Raw genomic sequence first — 11,261 nt, 5'->3', positions numbered from 1 at the left:
ATACATCAAAATCTATCAAGCCGTTTAGGCTACAAGAGGGAACAAAGAAACAGACAAACATACATACATACAATCAAAAAACAATACCCTCCTCCTTCGGCAGTCGGGTAAAAAGGAGTAAGACAGGGGGTCATTCTGAACTTGTGCTCTACGAGTTTTGGAAATTAACAAAAAAAAACCTTTTTCATAGAAACTTTGTTGGACATGTGACTTTTTACCATGGAAAACGAATATTTTTTTTCGCAAATTTGCAAATCTCGTAGAACAAAAGTTGTTCAGAATGACCCCTTGAGTCATCCCCTTTTGGCTTAGTATAGCCCTTTTGCGACACTATGTATTTACTTTGCTTTGTCGTCGGGGTTCAGTTGGCTGGAGGATGCCCGAAACTTATTATCTACACTTTAATACTTGTAGTTACCTTTCTACAGGTAAATACCACATTTGTTTGAGAAAGCTAATCGGGTTCCGAGTATAGAGTAAAGTGGCACCCCTATTTATTTCTACGCTTTCCTGGTGCCTACCAGTGTAAGTAAGAATTATACTTACTTACCCTAAAATCACCCAAAATGTACTTGAACATAATTGTCAATAAAGTTGGCGAGTAAAAGTTTATCGACCCACTGTGCAAACTTACATGTGTGCGTGTCACTGCGTGTGCTGTGTGAAGAGCATTGAAAACCCAAAATTGGCGCGGCACGTCACCCTGTACGGGCCCTTAAAGAAACATATGCATTTAATATTAGATACTTTAGTGAACAAACATTATGCGGTAGTGCCTACTATTATAATCAACCAATTTACATCACTCTACTTAGCGTATAAGTGTGTGTGCTTAGTAAATTAGTTAAGTATATAATTAGGAACACCTCTTTATTTGCGAAGAACCAATACCAAGGAAGGTCAAGATATTCCCAGGCCCATGACCTTCACACATAGAACTGGCCATATAACCTTTATTTGTGTTGAAATACGTATTTTATTTTTCTTTTGTTTGCATTCAGTTTCTTCCAGACCCTTCGATCTTGTGTGTGGACTGCAGCTCAATCATTGGTAAATTATCTAAGTGTATACTATGACGGCCGACTGGTGTAGTGGTTAGTGACCCTGACTACTGAGCCGAAAGTCCCGGGGTCGATTCCCGGCTAGGGCATATATTTGTTTAAATACAGATATTTGTATAACTCGGGTCTTGGGTGTTGATATTTATCCTAACTAATATTATAAATGCGAGAGTAACTGTGTCTGTCTGTCTGTCTGTCTGTTACTCTTTCACGCCAAAACTACTGAACGGACTTGAATGAAATTTGGTATACGTATGGTCTAGACCCTGGGAAAGAACATAGGCTACTTTTATCCCGGAATTCCCACGGGAAAACTTTTTAAGGCGAAGCGAAGCGCGCGGGAACAGCTAGTATTTAATATGTATCAATCTATGTATTTGTGTAGATGGGTGGATTTCAACAAGTCCTAAAAAATCTTCATTTCCGTGGACTTTTTTATCTTAAGGTTTTTTATATTAGAAAAACGCTTTTATTAAAGTTTTTGTTAATGTTAGTGTTCTTACTAAATGGGTAGCAGATAAGTTAAAAACTTAACGAGATACGGATGATTAAAAATTTCGTGCCACGGCGATGAAACATGCGTTTACGGCAATGAAACAAGCGTCCACGGCAATGAAACAAAGGCCCACGGCAATGAAACAAACTTCCACGGCAATGAAAGAACTGTATACAATGGAAATGAAAGAATCAATCCACTGCAATTTTTAAAAAAGACTGAGGGAAAAAGGGAAGGTATGTATGGCAGAAATATTTGGATAGATATTGGAACGAAAGAAAGAACGACAGTATACTGTATAAAAAATAAGAATATAGTATGGAATTCTCTAAGTAGCATTGTAGGGTCCGTATTGCGACGTATAAAACAAAATGTTTCATTTCACACTAATAACGTTCACAACATATAATAAACCTTACCTATAACATCTATATTTTCATAAGGTATAATATCCAATTTGTATACTGTTCATTTTATGTAAAATTCATAAAATATACTATAATATGACATAATCTGTGCTGAATTACACAACACCAGTAAAACACCTAGCACCAAAATATAAAGATAGGTGCGGTTAGGTGCACATGTTGGTCAGATAAGCGTCTTCCTACATAGCGCCAATAATAATAACGCAGTCAAAACTCCTTGCACCAAAACCTAAACATAGAGCGTCTCCTCATGTAGCCCCGCTTCGCTTTTGATGAACATGTGCACTTAACCGCTCCTCCTCGCTTTTCTCGTCATCGCACACCTATCTTTAGGTTGTGGTGCTAGAGGTTTTGATGGTGTTGTGTAATTTAACACTGATTATGTGATATGATAGAATATTTTATGAACTTTATGCTAAATCATAGTAGGTATATTTTAATTGGTATAATAATATGTTATATTCTATTCTATTCTCTGTGGGGGTGTAAGTACCTGCACCTGGCTCTCTCGAGTGGAACCTTTGTGCATATCCCCAAGGTCTAAATTGCCTTCCTAAGCTTGGACCATTTCCCCACCACGCTGGTCCACTGCGGGTTGGTGGGTTCACATATCTAGATGTGCTAGATCTAGATATGCAGGTTTCCTCACGATGTTTTCCTTCACCGTAAGAGCGATGGTACTTAAGGTAAAAGAACTCATTGGTACATGTCAGCGCCGGGATTCGAACCCGCATCTCTTGCGTGAGAAGCAGGTGCTTACCCGACTGAGCTACCACCGCTCTATAATAATATGAAATGTACATGTTATCATCATCAGCCTATAGTCATCCAATGCTGGACAAAGGCCTCTCCAAAGGAGCGCCACAACACTCGGTCCTCGGTCTTCCGAATCCAGCCACTACCGGCTACCTGCCTAAGCTTGCAAATTTTGACAGCTATGTTGGTAACCTTAGTCCTCTGACGTATAACCTCTTCTCTGATACCATCCATTAGAGAAACCCCAAGCATAGCTCTCTCCATAGCACGCTGAGTGACTTTAAATCCGTGGACCAGTCCCACCATCAGTGTCCACGTCTCTGCACCATATGCCATAACTGGCAGGGCGCAATGGTTGAAGACTGTTGGATGCGCCTTTCAGCCTCCTTGTCGAAGATGCTTCTGCCTAGCCAAATAGACTGCCTCAGGTAGTTATATTATTGCATAACTTCGATAGTTGTCTCACGAACGATCACCGGCTCCGGTTTTATGTGAACATTCTACATGACTTTTGTCTTGCCCAAGTTCAAACGGAGGTCTACACGTTGCAAGCAGCATTAAGCACTTAGCATCCAGCTGAGTTCCTGCAGAGATGTATGTTCTATTATATTCTATTCTACTATCTGTGGGAGGTGTAAGTACCTGCACCTGGCTCTCTCGAATGGGACCTTTGTGCAATGTGCATATCCCCAAGGTCTAAGCTGCCTTTCTAAGCTTGGACCATTTCCCACCACGCTGGTCCACAGCGGGTTGGTGGGTTCACATATTATCTAGATGTGCTAAATCTATAGGTAGATATGCTTGATTCTTCACGATGTTTTCCTTCACCGTAAGAGCGATGGTATACATTGAATTTAAATTCAAAGGAACACATTGGTACATGTCAGCGCCGGAATTAGCACCCGCATCATTGGCGTGGGAAGCGGGCGCTAACCCGACTGAGCTACCACCGATCTTATTTATACGTAACATTCATTATAATTATGCTGTGATTGTTATTATTAATGTAATATTATATATTTCGTTTTTATACATCGCGATACGCCCCCGTTTTAACGCACTGCAAAAAGAGGTAATTTGACTCGTCCTGTAGGTAATGTCAGTGATCGGTATTACCTGTATTACAGGTAAAAGATGGTAAAGATAATAATATGTTACTTTGCCTAATAATACCTACATACCACGGCGATGAAAACATAAGTCACGGAAATGAATAACCTGGCCACGGAAATGAATAACCTAACCACGGCAATGAATACAAATTGTATTACAAGACATGGCAATGAATTTTTTTTCATTGCCGTGGCTTTTTTTTCATTGCCATAGCAAATATTGGCCACGGAAGCCACGGAAATGAAAGCATGGCGATGAAAACCAAGGCATTAAATATAAATAACTAAAAAAGTATTAACTATTCGAAGAAATAAACACTTTATAAGGTAAATATTTTCAAAAAGCTTTCTTTTGAATGCTTACTCTAGAAGACAAACTTAATTTTATAGAAGTTATATCTATCCACGGCAATGAAAGAAAAAATGTCCAGTCCCCAAAATTTTTACTGATTTTCACTATAGCGCAAAAACGCGGGCACCTATGCACCTTCTTCCACGTCGAGCAGTTAGACGACACTTGTAAGAAACGATTAGCGCACTGAGGGGGGCACCCAAGTTCATAGGTAAAACAATATCCTTGTTCATGTTTAGGACACGGCGATGAACAGAAGTTCTGGGACACATGAATTTTCAATTACCCTTCGTTATATTCTTTATATATTTCAATAAATGTATTCCGTGACAATACTTTAACTATTAATGTATCAAATGAAACTAAGTTTAACTATCAATACTCAATATTTTTTCATCAATGAAGAATAATACAAAACGAGGTAACGTGGGGACAGACACGGCAATGAAAGATTTGGGGGTTTAATATATTTTTTTTAAATATCCATTAATCCTATTAATAAAATATTTAGTGCTACACATAGATAACTATTTCACTTAACCGGAAAAAAATATTAGAAAATTATAACTTGGTTTTTTAGTACCGATTTCATTGATGCCACGCAATTTTTGGCCGCGGGAAATTCACCCAGATATATCAGCTGTCCGATACCCATATTTCAGGCTCTGCCTAGCTTAGGGTCGGTGTGTGATGTTCCCACATATTATTATTATTATCTAAGTCATCCCAAGATGGAAAAGGGGAGTCCTTTGCACAGCAGTGGGAAGAAGGTTTTAAAAAATACTAGATATAAAGTTTTATCAATTACTCAATAGGGCAGTACGGCACATGATGTAATTTTTTTGATAGTAAACACCAAAAGTGGTCATCCTCAGTTGAGGCACTGTACCTCCGAGTGGCTGTCACTACTCGTGGAACCCATTTCGGTGTTTGACGCAGCGTCGCCGCCGGCATCAGTCAATCTGAATAAGAGCTTGGTCGCCACTACTATGTTGCCGTTAAACTTCTAGTCGACCCGCCTAACGCCTGTTTTGTCGCTTTTACTGCGGCTGCCTGTTTCAAACACTTGAGTGTGTCGAGTTGGGGTTATTAGCGAATGAGCACTTGTTACGTTTTATTTACTTTTTACACTTACTATTTAGTCATTTATGACTTAAACCTGAATTACACGTGTTTAGTATTAAAAAAAATGTGTGCCTTCCCAAAATTACACAGAATTCAGTCGGGAAAACTGTAAAAGTGTAGCGGTTTTAGGAGACTGAAAAGGTACTAAGTACTTATTTACTCACGTGAATGTACGTACTTACAAAAATTTGAACTTTCTATAAACTTATACGTACCTACCTGCCTTCATCATCAGATTTTCCCTGTTTATAGTTAAGTAATTTAGTTACCCTTCCAACCTTGTTAATGCATATCGGAGAGTGGTGAACTGGGGAACGCATCATTCTAAGCTAACAGGATACTTACATAAAGTTGTGCTAGAAACTCCAGTTTGTTTACTTCAGTAATTCATCCGTCTTTGTTATTGCACAAATAGTGTGGGTATTATGTTGAGGTCCTGTAACTATATTAGTAATTACAGGAAAGGTGTTTACAGGTATAGTGCCACAATCTTATCTGTTCCGGTGACGACGCCGATGTGATCGAATTCAGTGATGCCATCAATTAAATTTTGCCTATTTGTGGTTTAAACGACAATGCATTTATGCTATTACCTATTGTTATAATTAGGTACATTCATAAGTATAAATAAATCAAAATATAGGGCCGATAGTAAATGAAAGAGGATATAATATATCAAACGAAACTTGTTGTATGGAAAATATGTCCACGGCGAACAGAAACAAAATTAGTTCTGATTATGTTCTGATATAAGAGGTTAAATCTAGATTACAATGATATACCTAGGTAATATCTGTGGGTCGTGGGAATAACGAGATAGATAGACTTAAAAAAACTATTAAGTAATTATAATTTATTTATTTATGAACACTTTATTTTACATTTGCTAAAGTAACAAGAAACAAGAGCATAAAATTAAAAGATATTCAGACAATGTACAAAGGCTAATTGCCAAAAAACAATTTCTTCCAGCCAACCCTTGATACTCGTAGGTTGGGAGAAGATGTCATTAATCATCATTATTTCGTCTAAAATCGCTGCAAGTGCGCGAAATTCTTCTTGGTATACTGCCTAAGGTACGCAGCTTCACTCACACCTGTAATCAAAGAAAAATAAAGATTATATACTTTCATCACGACCCATCCCGTCCCCGCTGCTAGGGCATGGGTCTATCGGTAAAATATTATAAAATTACATGTGAGTATATGGGCAAAATTATTCGTCATATTTGGCAACACTAACCTGTAGCCGCTGCAACTCGTTCTTCCAATTTTTCAAACAGAATTAAAGGCGCCTGAATACGTTATTCTTCCTGCATAAAAGCCAATATATCTAGTATTACTTTTCTTGCATTACTTTTCAGCCCTTTTGGAATTATTTCACCCAGAAAACCACAAAACAAATTTAAATAACGTAGCGTCAGCGTCTTCGCAGAAATTGACAACTCAAATAACGCACAGAGTATGAAAGGACGTTTGACAATGACGTCTCGTTAGTGCACATTTTGACCACCGGAACAGATAAGATTGTGGCACTATAATCTGTTATTTAACAAAGTTTTTACCAAAATGCATACCTAAAAGAGTTAAGTTTACCTTCATAGCGTTATAGCATAGAATAATGAGTACTAGTACTCCTTATTCTATGGTTATAGTGATACACGAAATTTGACTTTCTGCCACAAATAATCGAAGTTCGAGTATCATAAGGGTCAGTTTTCTCTTGTAGGGTGGAATTTCACCAAACGCTAAACGTATTTAGTCACCTGCCAAACGTCTGTCAGTACAAAATGTTTATTAAGTTTAAATAATTTTAAATACGTTTGTGGTTATCCGTCAGAGGACTAAGGTTACCGACATAGCTGTCAAAATATGCAAGCTGAAGTGGCAGTGGGCTGGTCATATCTGCCGAAGAACCGATAACCGTTGGGGTAGACGAGTTCTCGAGTGGAGACCACGAACAAGCAAACGCACCGTTGGACGCCCTCCTGCCCGCTGGACTGACGACCTTAGGCGGGTAGCCGGTAGAGGTTGGATGAGGAAGGTCGAGGAGCGAGTGTTGTGGTGCTCCTTGAGAGAGGTCTATGTCCAGCAGTGGATGAGTATTGGCTGATTATGATGACGTTTAGCGGTTTTGGTAAAAGAGACCCTTTAGAGGTTTGCACTGCAAACTATGAACTCTAGTTAAAACACATAAATCAGACACGTCAAATATACGCACGTATGAATAATGCCTCATTGCCCGTAATTGGTTGAGGTATTCCCGCAGTCGGATTGCTCGGATTCTGTGGGGTCACTCTATATCCTTTCAACTGGCAGGCGGCCCGCTGCGAGCGGATTTTTTTTAATGGGTTATCTGCACCGCGGCCTTCGGCGTCTGGTCGACTCCCAGCTGCATTACAGTTCATTTAATGCCAACAAATAAAATAAAACCGCAGAAACCTTAAACTTTTTTCGAAAGTTCATGAAAAATATTTTAGTATTCAATTGTAACCCGGAACACACCAAATCTGCGCTTGCCAGTTGAAGGGATATGACGAAAAACCAAGTTTCGTAATGCTGCTGCGCGAGCCACGGCTCTATCTCGTAGTAATAAACTTGCCGATTGCACGACATCTCTCGTTCGTCCGTTTTTCGTCAGTATAGAGTATCCCTCCTGAGACAATTCATGACTGTATTTAATTAGAATAATAAATCAGCGAGATAAATAGAACTTACCTACAGTCCTACACTAAGTCTGGAGCCGACGTAGGGAATCTACCTCTCGCCGACTTTGAAATGCGCGAACGGGATATTCGTTAGCCTAGACTAGACAACCTTAATCTAACTAAATAAACCGTAATATCCATACATACCCTGTATACCAAACCGCTGCACCGCTGGCTCGTAATTTAAAGTACTACTATAGGGATATAATAATACTCATAAAAGCGTATAGTGCAATCTTCTAGTAAAACATTTTGAACCAGCTTCACAGCTGAGTGTACTATCGAGGAGTCGGCAGGTCACCTAGGGCCTAGGTTAAAGCTTTAAAGCGTTCAGTTCCGAACATCAACTACAAAATAAACTTTTTTTAATGGACATTTGAAAAAGTCACTTACAGTTTTTGTGGTCTAACTACCAGTTTCAATAACTCTATCTACCGATGACTGGTAGTTACTATCATACGATTTTGACTGGTTGTAACTTTTAGGGCGGCTTGCGTAACGTGTGATAATTGTGTTTAAGGGGAAAATAAACACATTTAAGTTGTTACATGCAATTAACGTCTTGCATAGCAAAAATTTTGTTCTTAAATACGTTTATCGAAGTGTCAAAGTTAAATACCCAAAATTGGCTGTTTAGCGCCGCTAAATACGTTTAGTGGCATTGTATCTGTCAAAAACGGCGGCATTGAAGCATGTCGTACCTATACCTAGTACCATTACAATTCCTAATTTTGGACCATTTCCCACCACGCTGGTCCACTGAGGGTTGGTGTGTTCACATATCAAGATGTGCTTAATCTAGATATATAGGTTTCCTCGCGATGTTTTCCTTCATTCATGGTATTGCTTGATATTGGTGAGCCACTTTTTCCACTCATACTTACTTTGAGTTTTATCACAAACTGAAATGAAATTCCAACATCTGTAGGTATGCTAACGCAACGCTTTCATAGGAGAACAGAACTAGAGGGGATATGGAGAGGACAGAGGAGTTGCAGAAGAGGGAGAAGTCAATTCAATTCTTATGTTGTACAGATCTTGGCATTGTTATTGTTTGTGTAGTGTCAAGTGTCACTTAGTGACAGTGTCAGTAAAATTTTGACGGCATTTGTTTCTGTTCACGCATTTTTCTAGCCGTAAACATTTAAAAACTTAAAAGTTTAGATGAAAATATGCATAGAATGAAACGTAACACATGCTAAATACAGTGAAACTATAAAGTCCTGAAATTAAATGAGGGCACTGCTATCTTTCATGTAGCAACCCTATATAGCGAAACATAACTGACTTTGATACTTGAAATTTTGCCTGTTAACTTCCTACCTATTTATGTATTTTAAAAACAACTTACCATACCAACTGTATTAAAAAACTGGATCTGTTGACGAAGGGCACACATAGTAAAGACATCAATTTTTCTTTTTGGACGGCCAGTTATGTTTCTTCCAGGAGTTAGAAATATTCCATTTTTTGCCCGCTTTGGCACGTTGGTCCGATATAACTATAAAATAAAATAAAAAATCTTTTTGAGTTACACAATGCCCCCCAAATTCACACAATGTGAATTTAGTAAGTAATAAGTAAACAAAAGGTATATCTTCAAGTATCAAAATGTTAAGGTTTGACTCAACTGAAACCAGATGAAACCTACAATCAGTGGCATGTAAACAATGTTCGACTTGGGCTCTAAACCTAGGTTTATCGATAAATGAAGCGTTGGTACTAATAAAAAATGAGTTATTACAATTTGTACAATGCTACATACCCGTCATACACGCTGTACGAGCGTAAACATCCTCCAAATTCGACAAAATGTGTCCAGCTTGATGTTCCGCTAAACATTGTATAAAAACTCGATAAATAACTTCACTAGCTTGACTACGAATATTTTTCTTCATCTTCCTAATTGCAACCAAGCGTAAATTGTTGCTTTTATCTAGATTATCCTTATAATTAATAAGAAAATTCAAAAAAACAGCCAACCGCCTATTGACATAAACAATTGTTATGACTTTTATGTTTCTTTTCTAATGGTGCCAGGCTCCTGAAAATTTTAGTTCCTCAAACATTAATTTCAGGACTTTATAGTTTCACTGTACGTTTAGCTAAATTACAACTTCAAATGAGCCGTGTAAGACAATACAAATTGTGTTTAGTATAAATACGTTTATTGAGATAAATGCTTTTAGCTAACTAAAATTAAAATATCTTTAAATAGGAAGTCACGCAAGCCGCCCTTAATGTGTCAAAATAGTATGAACAAAAAAGTAACTACCGTCATGGGTAGATAGAGTTATTGAAACGGGCAGTAAATGACAAATGACAGTTATAGCGACTGTATTTTATGGAGGAATGGAGGAGGATAGACTATCTGACCGCTTATCCTAATCCTAATTAATAATATTATAAATGCAAGTAACTGTGTCTGTCTGTCTGTTACTCTTTCACGCCAAAACTACTGAACGGTTTTGAATTAAATTTGGTATACAGATGGTCTAGACCCTGAGAAAGAACATAGGCTACTACTACTACTTTTATCTGTGAATTCCCATGGGAAAACTTTTTAAGTCGAAGCAAAGCTCGTGGGAACAGCTAGTTTAATATAAAAATACGCACAGTTCGGGACAGTTCCCCGATTGTACAATTATTTGAAATTTGCCATCAACTATTGTACAATCGGTAATAATAAGGTTACTAAGATGTGGTAGAGATCAGTATTATCTCAACATAGTACTGAAAGTATCAACTTATGCACTGAAAGTATCAGACATAGATTATTTATGGTCGTATTTAGTTGAAATTGCCTACGTGTAAAAGTATACTGCTTTTTCTCTACCATATTCTAGTATAATCAACTAAAAATGTGATTTGATTTTAATAATAATTTGAACACATACTTTTGAAGCTCACTGTACTGTTTAAGTGTGTTTTTTCGTCGGTGGCTCGCGTTTAGCCGCCGCATAAATAGCCGTGTGTCGGTGGATGTTTCTTTGCATTTTGTGCGACTTAATTTATGGAATTTGCAGCAAAAGAAAGACATTCCACAAGTTGTCGCAGACATCGACGTCTTTGTTAACCTTACTTGCTGAAGTGGAGCTTTAGAATAACTTCGTTGAGCTTTACTGCTATGGAGAGTATAGTTCAACTATAAAGTAAAATGAAAACGGAAATGGATCCTAACGGTATTTAATCGATGTCCTTTATTTAAGCACAAATCTGTTAAA

This window comes from Plutella xylostella, chromosome 13, assembly GCF_932276165.1.
Source record: "Plutella xylostella chromosome 13, ilPluXylo3.1, whole genome shotgun sequence".
Lineage (NCBI taxonomy): Eukaryota > Metazoa > Arthropoda > Insecta > Lepidoptera > Plutellidae > Plutella > Plutella xylostella.
Note: the sequence above shows the minus strand (reverse complement) of the source record.